The 15,092-nt window shown below is 38.5% G+C and overlaps 1 long non-coding RNA gene across 2 annotated transcripts in view; it reads left to right on the top strand.

The window, feature by feature from the left end:
* Window positions 1-15,092, top strand: part of LOC132014284 (uncharacterized) — a 32,901-nt gene that overhangs the window by 2,825 nt on the left and 14,984 nt on the right. The window lies entirely within an intron of this gene.

Genomic DNA, 15,092 nt, shown 5'->3' on the forward strand with positions numbered 1-15,092 from the left:
GTATCCTAAGAAGTCATGCAGAGGGACACTTGGATGGTGTAGTCAGTTAAGCATCTATCTCTTTGTTTCAGCTCAGGTCTGATCTCAGGGTAGTGAGATCAGGCCCTGCAGCAGGCTCCACACTTGGTGGGGAGTCTGCTTGAGTGTCTCTCTCCCTCTGCCCTGCCCCCCTTTTCTCTCTCTCTCTCTCTCTCTCAAATAGATAAATCTTAAAAAAAAAAAAAAAAGTCATGTAGCATCACTTCAACCTTACTAGCTACCAGCAAGCTACTAGGGCCAGCCAAGATTCAAGAGAAGTCAGTGGAAGCAATGCCAGAGAATTTGGGAACATGTTCTAAAGCTGCCACATAAATGATGTGATTCAGGTGTGTTCATTTGGTTTATAAGCCCATCTGTCCTGTGATCTATGGTACAGTCTGTGTGGTGGTGAACTTGGAGCCTGCCATTGCATCAAGGTAATTCTCCACATGACATTTGCCCTTTGGAATTCAGCTGCCATACATAGAACTCTGGAGTATCCTGCTGGAAAGATCACATGAAAGAGGAGACAACAGCCAATAACCCCAGCTGACTACCAGGCACATGTAACGGGGCCATCTTGGACCATCCAGTCCCAATCAAGATCCAGACGACAGCCTTGCAAAGAGGTTAAGTCATTAGCTCTGGAGCCAGACATCCAGGGTTTGGGTCCTCACTCCGCCATTTACTAGCTCTATAACCTTGAGCTAATAATGCAACCTTTCATGGACACTCATCTGATGGGATAAAGGCATGTTGTTAAATTTGCTCATCTGTTCAATGGAGATAAAATATCTGCTTTATAGGGCTATATTGAGACTAACTGAGTTAGTACATGTAAAGCATTTCAAACAATACCTGGAACATGGTGAGTACTCGATAAATACTAGCTCTCATTATCCAAATTCCTGTGAACCTCTCAGACCTCTAGGATTATGTCTTTGGACCCTAACTGGAGTACTATCTACCTAGCTATCTGGCGCTTAATACACATTTAATGTGTACTAATTGGGCCCCCTATCCATTCCCTTTCTCTGAACATTTGAGTATCCTAAATCTGAGTAAAGAGGGGAGGGTGCGGCATCTGTCTGTGGAGCTATGGAGAAATACAGGGTAAGGCAGGTGCATGTGTGTGGCACGAGGAAGGTCCTGAGGAAATTGTGAGGGTGCCGATGTGGTAGTGCCAGCAGGTTGGAGAAGGTTACAGAGGAGGAAGAGCAGGAGGGCCTGGACTCAGCCTAGCCCGCCCTTTCTTTTAAAGATGACAGACCTCTTGCCTCAGTTAACAATCACTGTCTCCTCCTCGTGAAAAGTTGCTGCTGAATCAACAGTCCACAGTACCTTGCATCATGCAAATACCTTCCAGGGTTGCGGGCATCTGTGTTGCTGGCAGGGCACAAGGCTGTTTGCTGCTTGCGTGTTCTGATACGTTCTTCACCCACTTATTCTGTCCATTTTTAAATTCCCGAGTTGTTGCTTACTTAGTGGGACCTTTAATCATTTATTCTTTTTTTCTTTGACATTTTTTAAATTAATTAATTTATTTTCAGAAAAACAGTATTCATTATTTTTTCACCACACCCATTGCTCCATGCAATCTGTGCCCTCTATAATACCCACCACCTGGTACCCCAACTTCCCACCTCCCCGCCACTTCAAACCCCTCAGATTATTTTTCAGAGTCCATAGTCTCTCATGATTCACCTCCCCTTCCAATTTACCCCAACCCCCTTCTCCTCTCTAACACCCCTTGTCCTCCATGATATTTGTTATGCTCCACAAATAAGTGAAACCATATGATAATTGACTCTCTCTGCTTGACTTATTTCACTCAGCATAATCTCTTCCAGTCCCGTCCATGTGGATACAAAAGTTGGGTATTCATCCTTCCTGATGGAGGCATAATACTCCATAGTGTATATGGACCACATCTTCCTTATCCATTCATCCGTTGAAGGGCATCTTGGTTCTTTCCATAGTTTGGCGACGGTGGCCATTGCTGCTATAAACATTGGGGTACAGATGGCCCTTTTCATGACATCTGTATCTTTGGGGTAAATACCCAGGAGTGCAATGGCAGGGTCATAGGGAAGTTCTATTTTTAATTTCTTGAGGAATCTCCACACTGTTTTCCAAAGAGGCTGCACCAACTTGCATTCCCACCAACAGTGTAAGAGGGTTCCCCTTTCTCCACATCCTCTCCAACACATGTTTTTTCCTGTTTTGTTAATTTTGGCCATTCTAACTGGTGTAAGGTGATATCTCAATGTGGTTTTAATCTGAATCTCCCTGAGGGCTAGTGATGATGTACATTTTTTCATGTGTCTGCTAGCCATTGGTATGTCTTCATTGGAGAAGTGTCTGTTCATGTCTTCTGCCCATTTTTTTGATATGATTGTCTGTTTTGTGTGTGTTGAGTTTGAGGAGTTCATTATAGATCCTGGATATCAACCTTTTGTCTGTACTGTCATTTGCAAATATCTTCTCCCATTCCGTGGGTTGCTTCTTTGTTTTCTTGACTGTTTCCTTTGCTGTGCAGAAGCTTTTGATTTTGATGAAGTCCCAAAAGTTTATTTTCGCTTTTGTTTCCTTTGCCTTTGGAGACATATCTTGAAAGAAATTGCTGTGGCTGATATAGAAGAGATTACTGCCTATGCTCTCCTCTAGGATTCTGATGGATTCATTTATTCTGCCCACAGTTTTATAGTTCCCTTTTGGCACGTCTCATCCCTCGGGTTTCTGCCTTAGGATCCTGACCCCTGGAACTCCCCAGCACCATCAGAGCTGTGGTACATGGATTGCTGCTTCCCAATGAAAAGCACAAAAGCTGGTTAGGAAAATTAAAGAAGACTTAAATAAATGGAGAGAAATACCAGTTTAAGTTTGGAAAACGCAATAGTATACAATGTCTCCCAGAATTAATCTATAAATTCAGTGCAATGCAAATCACAATCCCAGCTGGGTTTGTGTCCCTGTATGTGTGTGTATGAAATTGTCAAACTGATAGAGTAAAATTTACATTGAAATGCAAATGGAGGCCATAAAGCATACAGAAATAGCATGGGTCCCCCAAGTTCATATCCTAACTCTTAATACCTACTAACTATATCAATTGGACAAGTTGTTTATCTTTCTAAGCCTTGGTTATGAGTTTCTTGTTATTTCTTAAAATCTACTCTAAGAATCATGAGGTTGGAAAGAGGTAATATATGTAAAACACAGGGCATAATATCTAATATGTAGTAGGTGCTCAACAAATGATAGGTAGTATTAAAAGGCAGTAAGATTAAAAAACTAGTGTTATCAATAAATAGTATATCTAGAAGTATCAGAGGCCCATATAACTTTAGAGCTAAAAGAAGGAGAATCCAACTAGATCTCTACTTGGATTTTCTCAACATGCCTACATCAGTGGTTCTTTCCTTGCAGTCTAGCTGTGCAGTTACCAAAGAACAAAGCTGGAGATATAAATGTGGGAATGGTCAGCATCCAGGTATCATTTAAAGCTATAGAACTGGCCAGGTTCCCACTGGGGTAAAGGTGGAGATGAGGAGAGGGTCTGCGGCTTCCCTGGGATTTTCACCCCTGAGAGACTGGAAGAGGCAGAGGAACCAGCAAGGCAGGAGGAAAACCAGAGGGTGGTGGTGGTCAGATCATTAAAGACCTGGTGTGATATTGGTCATTACTATTCTTGGGCTATTGAATTTTTTTTTTTAACTCTCTCCTTTGCACTTGTACCTGTTACTTGAATTGTTTATGGTAAATGTATGTAATTTGTTTTAAAAAACAAAGCTTTTATTTAAAGAACTACAAAACACCTGAGAAATGCAAAATAAACCCTGAAGGGACAATCTCTCTTTTGGATCCTTTGCATTCCTCTACACCAGTCATTTAATACTACCTCTCATCTAAGGATTTCATCTGCATATTAGAAAGTGCCCATCAGAGGTCAAGAAATAGTATCTCATGGAAGCAAGATAGAAAATATAAGAGAGTGGCTATCAATTGGAGCCCAAAACTCCTATAGTCAATTTCACACTCCATGAAGCTCATATTTATCTGTCCTTAAGCATACTGACGGCCAACAAGACTGACTGTCCCACGCTTACCATGAAAAGTACACCTGCACACCAGATGCTCACACACACGCATGCCACACACACCTAACTGAGTTCCTGAGGGCAATATTTTGTAACATGTTTTTCCTTCCCAGTTTCCCCATCATGTTTGAGGTTGGGGAATAATATTGATCAAAGCAAATATAAACAGTATGGCTATGAAATGCCTTCTTTGCAAACTTTAAACTCGAGTTCTTAGGGAGGCTTCAAATATTTAGATGCTGCAAGTACTATTTTTGAAAATGACTCTATCTGTGAGCCCAGCAGGGAGGTCAGTGGAGGGATTGTGGATGTTTCTGTTTGTTTTAGAAAGAAAACAAGGCATTGATTGAGACTCTTCTTGAACATCTTTTCAAAGAGACTTACCAGATCATCCCCAAACTCTATCTGAATGTCATATATATTGACAACTTCTCCGTAGCAGCCACCAAGTTAGGCAGTAGAAGGATGAAAATAAAAAGGCACTTTGTTTAAAGCCAGATTTTCTATTTACAATTTAATATTTTCAATGCTATAAATAAATTACTGCGGTTCAACAGTATCCAATTCTCAGGGCCAGAGAGGATTATTCTTTCCTGCACCCTTGAAACTAGGGGTAACGGTGTGACTTGCTTTGGCCAGTGATTGGAAACCTGACGTACTTCACCTCCAAATACAGGTACTTCATTGCCTGTGCTCAGCCATTCTCCCCTCTCCTAAGGCGGTGAGAGTCACAACATGTGCTGAAATGGAAGTTCTATAAAACTGATAACACTGGGAGAAGTGAATCAGTATAGGAGAATAGCTGCCCAGGAGAGCTGCCCCAATCCATAGCAGATTCTGCATGACGCAGATAGAAACCTCTGTGTTCGGTCAGTGCGATCAAGGGATTCCTCTTTATTGCCGCAAAAGCTCCAGTATCATGAGTAATCCAGCTCTTGTTTGGCTCTTTCTCTTACCTTTATAAAGTTGAATGCCTTCTTTCACTCCTGCTATTTTTCTAAAGGGAGGACCTTTTGGCTCCAGTGTGTTTGTATTTTCTGGGTAGCATATAGGGAGACAGGGTCCTCTTTTCCTCTTGTTTCTGAGTTTTATGTGAATCTAGCACCCCAGGTAGTTTTGGGAGTCAACAGCATTAAGGACATGGGTTAAACCCATGTAGGCGGGTAAAGTTGTCTATAGCAAACATGTGAATGAAAACATAAGAGGACAGAGACACAGGGAACAACATCCGTTAAGGGATAAGCAGTGGAAGAAGAAATAACCAAGGAAAGTAGGTGAGATGATGTGACAAAAGAAAAAAAAAATCTGGCCACAGAAACCAAAGGATGATAAAGTTTCTAGAATAAGTGGTCTAGAGTATCAAATGCAGCAGCAACATAAAGACAAGACAAGGAAGTACTTATTAGAAATGGTGAGTTGAGCACATAATTATGACCCCTTTATAATAAAAGTGTTATAAAATGAATATAAATGAGTCTTCTTAAAAAGGCATACCCTTGTAAGCATGGAGTTAATGGGAGAAGAGGAAGAGCTGACAGCATTACAGAAATACAACATGGAGAGCAGATGGAGGAGTGTTAATTAACCTGGTGGACCAGAGAAAGGTGCGAACTAAGCCAAAATGGAGCAACCCACCAGGAGGTTAATTTGAGCAACAGTCTCAAGAAAGTACCGAAATTGGAGTCACCAGATACCGCTGAAGGTTGAGATTTAACTGAGCTAAAATCAAAATGAATATTTTTAAAGGGATGCTTATGAAGCCATCTCCCCTTCTACATCCTGTAGAGCTGGAAAGGTGCCGCTTCCTGACTCCGGCAGGAATCCAGTTTACTAGCCAAGAGACCCTGGGCTTAAGGGCACTAGAAACACCTGAGGGCAGGGCGCCTGGGTGGCTCAGTGGGGTAAAGCCTTTGCCTTTGGCTCAGGCCCTGGTCTCAGGGTCCTGGGATCGAGCCCCACATCAGACTCTCTGCTTAGCAGGGAGCCTGCTTCCCCTCTCTCTCTGCCTGCCTCTCTGCCTACTTGTGATATCTGTCTGTCAAATAAATAAATAAAATATTTTTTTTAAAAAAGGAAAGAAAGACCTGAGGTCAAGGGAGGTACAACTCAAGAGATTAAGTGAGTATTACATTCTGACTCCTGGGTCTCCTGGGTCCCTTGTCACTCCTCTGCTCCGCTTCAAGGAGAGTATGGTAGCCTTACTACTGGAGGGGTCCTCTTTGAGCACCCAATAAAACAGCTCAGCCAGACCACCCAACAGTGAATCCACCAATTAACCAGCTCTGCCAATTACAGTTTCTAAACAGCTTTTCATTGTCTCTCTCTTAAATACAAAATATTAGCCAAGAATTTAAAATCACAAGTTAGTTGAAGAAAGCCTTCAGGACAGAACAAAACTAGCTAACGTTTAAAAAAAAAAAATGTGTCTGGGGCACGGGTGGCTCAGTTGGTTAAGTATCTGCTTTCAGTTCCGGTCATTATCCCAGGGTCCTGGGATCAAGCCCCACTTTGGACTCTCAGCTCAGCAGGGAGCCTGCTTCCCCCACCTCTCTCTGCCTGCCTGTCTGCCTACTTGTGATCTTTCTCTGTGTGTCAAATAAATAAATAAATAAATAAATAAATAAATAAATAAATAAAATCTTTAAAAAGAAAAGACAAAGGTGCCAAGAATACACAATGGAAGAAAGTAAAATCTCTTCAATATGTGGTGTTGGGAAAACTAGATAGCCACATGCAAAAGAATGAACTTGAGCCCTTACAACATACACAAAAATCAATTCAAAGCAGATTAAAGATTTAAATGTAAGACATGAAACCATAAAACTCCTAGAAGAAAAGATAAGGGTAAGCTTCTTGACACTGGTCATATAACACCAAAGTACAGGCAACAAAAGCAAAAATAAACAAGTGGGAATACATTAAACTTAAAAGCTTCTGCACAGCAAAGGAAACAATCAACAAAATGAAAGGGCTATCTACAGAGTAAGAGAAAATATTTGCAAAGTATATATCTGATAAGGGGTTAATATCCAAAGTATATAGGGAACTCTATAACACAATCACAAAAACAAAAATAATTTGAGAGACTCTGGGGAATCAACTTAACTTATCATCAACTTAATATAGACTGCTAAATGCGTAAGATGTTATGTACAAACCTAAAGGTAGCCACAAATAAAAAACCAGTACAGATATGCAAAAAATAAAGAAAAAGGAATCCAATATATCACTAAAAAACACAACAAAACAAAACAAAAAACCTGAAAACCATGAGAAAAGAGAGCAAGAGAAGAAAGGAGCAGAGAAGAACTACAAAAACAGCTATAACACAAGCTTAAAAATAGCAATAAGTACATAACCTATCAGGAGTTATTTTGGGGGGTAGATTTATGGACATTGGGGAGGGTATGTGCTATGGTGAGTGCTATGAAGTGTGTAAGCCTGGCAATTCACAGACCTGTACCCCTGGGGATAAAAATACATTAAATGTTTATAAAAAATTTATAAAAATGTTATTTAGAATGTAAACGGACTCAGCACTTCAATGAAAAGACATAAGATGATAGAATGGATAAAAAAAGAAAGACCTATCAGGGCGCCTGGATGGTGTAGTCAGTTAAGCATTCAACTCTTGGTTTTAGCTCTGATGGTGATCTTAGGGTCTTGGGATCAAGCCCTAAGATCACATATATGGTTAAGCTCCATGCTCAGCACAGAATGTGCTTGAGATTTTTCTCTCCCTCTGCCCCTGCTTCTCATGCTTTCTCTCTCTTTAAAATAAATAAATAAATCTTTTTTTTTTTTTTTTGAAGACCCCTCTATATACTGCCTACAAAAAAACTCAGACTTAAAGATACAGCATGCAGATTGAAAATGAAGAGATGGAAAAGCATTTATCATACAAATGGAGGTGAAAATAAATCTGGGGTAGCAATGTTTATGTTGGACAAAATAGATTTTAAAACAAGAAACAAAGAAAGATACTATATAATCATAAAGGGAATGATCCAACAAGAAGATATAATAAGTGTAAATATTTACGTTCCCAACCCAGGAGTACCCAAATACATAAAGCAGCCAATAAGAAACATAAAAGAAGTAATCAATAGTAATAAAATAATAGTAGACTTTAACACCCCACCTACATCAGGGGGTAGATCATTCAAACAGAAAATCAGCAGAAAAGAAGACATCCTGATGGCCAACAGACACACGAAAAAGTACTCCACATCACTTGGCATCAGAGAAATACGAATTAAAACCACAATGAGATATCACCTCACACCAGTCAGAATGGCTAAAATTAACAAGTCAGAAAATGACAGATGCTGGTGAGGATGCAGAGAAAGGGGAACCCTCCTACACTGTTGGTGGGAATGCAAGCTCATGCAACCACTCTGGAAAACAGCATGGAGGTTCCTCAAAAAGTTGCAAATAGAGCTACCCTATGACCCAGCAATTGCACTACTGGTTATTTACCCTAAAGATACAAACGTAGTGATCCGAAGGGGCACATGCACCCAAATGTTTATAGCAGCAATGTCTACAATAGCTAAACTATGGAAAGAACCTAGATGTCTATCAACAGATGAATGGATAAAGATGTGGTATATATACACAATGGAATACTATGCAGCCATCAAAAGAAATGAAATCTTGCCATTTGCAACGGCATGGATGGAACTAGAGGGTATCAGGTTTAGTGAAATAAGTAAATCGGAGAAACTATCATATGATCTCCCTAATATGAGGAAGTGGAGATGCAATGTGGGGGGTTTGGGGGGTAGTAAAAGAATAAATGAAAGAAGATGGGATTGGGAGGGAGACAAACCATAAGTGACTCTTAATCTCACAAAACAAACTGAGGGTTTCTGGGGGGTGGGGTTATGGACATCAGGGAGGGTATGTACTATGGTGAGTGCTGTGAAGTGTGTAAACCTGGTGATTCACAGACCTGTACCCCTGGGGATAAAAATACATTATATGTTTATAAAAAAATTTAAAAATTAAAAAAAAAAAAGAAAATCAGCAGAGACAGTAGCTCTGAATGACACATTGGACCAGATGGATCTAATATATATATTCATAATATTCCACCTAAAACAGCAGAATATACATTCTTTTCAAGTGCACATGCAACATTCTCCAGAATACATCATATATTAGGCCACAAAACAAGTCTCAATGAATTCAAAAAGATTGAAGACATATAATGCATCTTTTCTGACCACAACACCATGTAACTAGAAACCAAGCACAAGAGAAAGTCTGGAAAGAGCCCAAAACATGGAGGTTAAATAACGTGCTATTAAACAATGAATGGATCAACCACGGAAACCCAAAGAGGAAATCCAAAAATACACGTAGATAAACGAAAATGAAAATACAATGATCCAAAATCTTTGGGATGCAGAAAAAGCTGTTCTAAGTGGGAAGTTTATAGCAATACAGGTCTACTCAAGAAGTAAGAAAAGTCTCAAATAACCTAACTTTACGCCTAAGAGAGCAGGAAAAAGAAGAATAAACAAAATCTAAAACCAGTAGAAGGAAATAAATAATAAAGATTAAAGCAGAAATAAACAATATAGAAACTAAAAAACAATAGAAGGGCTCAATGAAACCAGGAACTGGTTCTTTTTATCCCCCTTTTAAAAAAATTAACATAAAATGTATTATTTGTTTCAGGGGTACAGGTCAGTGAATCATCAGTCTTACACAACTCACAGCACAGCACTTACCATAACACATACCCTCCCAAATGTCCATCACCCAGGCACCCTATACATCCTACACCCCTCCCTTCCAGCAACCCTCAGTTTGTTTCCTGAGGTTAAGAGTCTCTTATGGTTTGTCTCCCTCCCCCGTCCCATTTTGTTTCATTTTTCCCTCTTTTCCCCCCACAATCCCCTGCCCTACCTCTCAAATTCCTCAGATCAGAGAGATCATGTAACAACTGTCTTTCTCTACTTGACTTATTTCGCTTAGCATAATACCCTCTAGCTCCAACCACATCATTTTTAATGGCTGCATTATATATAGATAGATAGATAGATAGATATAGATATATCTATATATATATGCACCCATATATAGATAGATAGATAGATAGATAGATCTCATGTCTTCTTTATCCATTCATCTGTTGATGGACATCATCCTGGCACTTTCCATAGTTTGGCTATTGTGGACATTGCTGCTATAAACATTGGGATGCACACATCCTTTTAGATCACTACACTTGTATCTTTAGGGTAAATACCCAGTAGCACAATTGTTGGGTTGTAGGGTAGCTTTATTTTCAACTTTTTGAGGAACCTCCATACTGTTTCAGGAGCTCATTCTTTGAAAAGATCAACTAAAGTGATAAAACTTTAAGCCAGCCTCATAAAAAGAATGGGTTGTGGGGGAGATGACTCAAATAAACAACATCAGAAGTGAAAAAGAAGGAATAATAACCAACACCACAGAAATAGAGGATTATAAGAGAATATCATGAAAAACTATATGCCAACAAATTGGAAAACCTAGAAGAAATGGATAAATTTGTAGAAACATATAATTTTCCAAAGCTGAATCCAAGAAGAAATAGATAATTTGAACAGACCTATTACCAGCAATGAAATTGAATCAGTAATCAAAAAACTCCCAACAAACAAAAGCCCAGGATCAGACAGTTTCAAAGGTGAATTCCACCAAACATTAAAGAAGAGTTAATACCTATTCTCTCAAACTTTTCCACAGAGTAGAAGAGGAAGGAAAGGGTCCAAATTTATGAGGCCAGCATCACCCTGATAACAGCCACATAAAGACACTACATAAGAAGAGAACAGCAAGCCAATATCTTTGATGAATATAGATGCAAAAATCCTCAACAAAATGTTAGCAAGTCAAATCCAACAATACATTAAAAAAATTATTCACCATGATCAAGTGGAATTTATTCCTGGTATACAAGGGTGGTTCAATGTTTATAAATAATTATTGTGATACAATGCATCAACAAGAGAAAGGAGAAAAAAACTCTACGATTATTTCAATAGATGCAGAAAAACTATTTGACAAATTATGACATCCATTCTTGATTAAAAGCCCTCAACAAAGTTGGAGGAACTTTGGCAGGAACATAGCTCAATGTAATAAAGGCCTTAGGTGAAACAACCACAGCTTACATCAAACTCAGTGGTGAAAAACAGTGTTTTTCTACTAAGGTCAGGAACAAGACAAGTATGTCCACTCTCACTACTACTTTTATTCAACATGGTACTGGAAGTCCTAGCTGTACAGTCAAACAAACAAACAAACAAACAAAGAAATAAAAGGTATCCAAATTCATAAGGAAGAAGTAAAACTTTCACTATTTGAATATAACATGAATATATATATAGAATATCCTAAATACTACACACACACACACACACAATTAGAACTGATACATGAATTCAGTGAGGTTGCAGGTTACAAAATCAATATACAGAAATCCATTGCATTTCTATACATTAATAATGAAGTAGCAGAAAGAGAAATTAAGAAAAGCCATCAAAGAAATCCCATCTACAATTACATAAAAAATAATAAAATGCCTAGGAATAAACATAACCAAGAAGTGAAAGTCCTATACTCTGAAAACTATAAGACATGTTGAAAAAAACTGAAGATGACACAAGCAAATGGCAAGCTATTCCATAATCATGGGTTGGAAGAACAAATGCTGTTAAAATGTCCATACTACCCAAAGCAATCTACATACTTAATGCAATTCCTATGAAGATACCAATAGCATTTTTCACAGATCTATAACAAACAATCCTAAAATTTATGTGGAGCCACAAAAGACCTCAAATAGACAAAGAACTCTTGAAAGAGAATGAAACTGGAGGTATCAGAATCCCAGATTTCAAGATATACTGTGAAGCTGTAGTAATCAAAATACTATGGCACTAGCACAAAAACGACACATAGATCAATGTAACATAATGTGGAGTCCACATCTTCTTTATCCATTCGTCTGTTGAAGGGCATCTCAGCCCTTTCCACAGTTTGACAACTGTGAGCATTGCTGCTATGAACATTAGGGTACATATGGCCCTTCTTTTCACTACATCTGTATCTTTGGGGTAAATATCCAGTAGTGCAATTGCAGGGTCATAGGGTAGCTCTATTTTTAATTTTTTGAGGAATCTCCACAATGTTTTCCAAAGTGGCTGCACCAACTTTCCTTCCCACCAACAGTGTAAGAGTGCTCCCCTTTCTCCACATCCTTTCCAACATTTGTTGTTTCCTACCTTGTTAATCTTTGCCATTCTAACTGGTGTAAGGTGGTATCTCAATGTGATTTTGATTTGAATCTCCCTGATGGCTAATGATGATGAACATTTTTTCATGTGTCTGTTAGCCATTTGTATGTCTTCATTGGAGAAGTGTCTGATCATGTCTTTTGCCCATTTTTTCACATGGTTGTCTGTTTTTTGGGTGTGGAGTTTGAGAAGTTCTTTATAGATGAATACCCAACTTTTGCATCAACATGGATGGGACTGGAGGAGATTATGCTGAGTGAAATAAGTCAAGCAGAGAAAGTCAATTATCGTATGGTTTCACTTACTTGTGGAACATAAGGAATAGTATGGAGGACATTAAGAGAAGGAAAAGAAAAGTGAATTGGGGGAAATTGGAGGGTGAGATGAACTAAGAGAGACTGTGAACTCTGAGAAACAAACTGAGGGTTTTAGAAGGGAGGGAAGTGAGGGGATGGGTGAGCTTGGTGGTGGGTATTAAGGAAGGCACGTATTGCATGGAGCACTGGGTGTCGTACATAAACAATGAATCTTGGAACACTGCACCAAAAACTAAAGATGTGTTAAATACAGTTTTCTTTTCATGATTAGTGGTTGTATTTTTCTAATTGTTCTATGTATACTTTAGAAAGTATTACACTGTTCAAATAATAGATATAAAACTCATGTTTGTTCAATATGGTGTGTGGCATCATTTATAGAGTTTGGGCATGGGCTTTTGTTAGGGACTCTATGGTAAAATTGTGTCTACAGAAAAATCAGAATAAATTTTCAACATTGCAAAAAAAAAAAAAAAAAACCTAATGATATATTTTACGGTGACTAACATAACACAATTAAAAAAAAAGAAAAGAATACAGAGCCCAGAAAGATTAATGCAACAGAATTGAGAGCCCAGAAATAAATCCATGGTTATATGGTCAATTAATCTTCAATGAAGGAGGCAAGATTATGCAATAGAAAAAAAAAACAGTCTCTTCAACAAATGGTGTTGGGAAAACTGGACAGCTGCATGCAAGAGGATGAAATTGGATCACTTTCTTACACCATATACAAAAATAAACTCAAAATGGATTAAGGACCTAAATGTGAGGCCTGAAATCAGGAAAACCCTTAAAGACAGCCCAGGTAGTAATTTCTCTGACATTGGCCATAGGAACATTTTTCTAGATATGTCTTCTATGGCAAGCGAAAAAAAGCAAAAATAAGCCATTATGACTATATTAATATAAAACTTGCACAGCGAAGGAAACAATCAATAAAATTAAAGGAAGAGGTACTGAATGGGAGAAGATATTTGCAAATGACATATCTGACATATCTGATAAAGGATTAGTATCCAAAATATATGAAGAACATATACAACTCAACAGCAAAAACAAATACAAAAATCAGATTTTTTTAATGGGCAAAAGACATGAACAGATATTTCCCCTGAAAGTACATACAAATGGCCACCAGGCATATGAGAAGTTGTTCAGTTGTTCAACATCACCAGTCACCAGGAAAATGTAAATCAAAACCACAATGAACTCTCACTTCACACCTGTTAAGATGGCAAGTATCAAAAGATAAGAGATAACAAGTGTTGGAGAGGGTGTGGAGAAAAGGGAACTCTTATATGATGCTGATGGGAACTGATACAACTATTGTGGAAAAAGTATGTGGGTTCCTCAAAAAATTAAAAATAAAACTGCCACATGATCAAGCAATTTCCCTTCTGGGTGTGTATCTAAATGAAGTGAAGTCATTGTCTTCAAGAAAATCTGCACTCCATGTTCATTGTAGCACAATAGCCAAGATATGGAAACAACCTAGGTGTCTGTCAACAGATGAACAGACAAAGGAAATGTGGTATATTGTTAAAATAAGATGGAGATCTCTGAGACAGACAAAACCATGGAAGTCACATAAGCAAAACTTAAGCTACCTTATTTCATGACTGTAAACAATACTTAACGTAAGTTATTTCATGTGTATGCCTCTGACCATCCTAAGTGAAACTTAAATCGTCTTCCTAAAATGGTGTAAGATAGTATAAGTTAATCACTTTTAACTAATATCCTGCTGTATGGAAAATCCCACTGTAGTAACCACTTACTGTAAAGGTTAAACAATTTCTTCATTTTCACCTTAGAAGCCATACTGTAATGTCATGCTTATGAATGTATATGAGTTTGGGGTCTGAAGTTTCCCTGTTTGCAGTTTGTTTCTTGCTCAGTCAAACTTTCGCATCAAGTTCTCAGAATTTTCTTTTGGCAATATATGTAGAAATATTATTCATCCATAAAAAAGAAGGAAATCCTGCCGTTTGCAACAACATTGATGAACTTGGAGGATATTATGCTAAGTGAATAAGCCAGATGCAGAAAGACAAATGCTTTTTTAAAAAATCATGCTGGACAACCTAAATATATACAATTTTTTTGTTTTTTTTTTTTTAATTTGACACAGAGAGATCACAAGTAAGAAGAGAGGCAGGCAGAGAGAGAGGGGGGAAGCAGGCTCTTCGCTGAGCAAAGAGCCTGATATGGGGCTTGATCCCAGGACCCTGAGATCATGACCTGAGCTGAAGGCAGAGGCTTAACCCTCTGAGCCACCCAGGTGCCCCTACAATTTTTATTTCTAAATCACACTTCAATAAAGCTTAGGGGGAAAATGGTGAAAGGCTTATTTGGTGAAA

This window comes from Mustela nigripes, chromosome 3, assembly GCF_022355385.1.
Source record: "Mustela nigripes isolate SB6536 chromosome 3, MUSNIG.SB6536, whole genome shotgun sequence".
NCBI classification, from domain to species: domain Eukaryota; kingdom Metazoa; phylum Chordata; class Mammalia; order Carnivora; family Mustelidae; genus Mustela; species Mustela nigripes.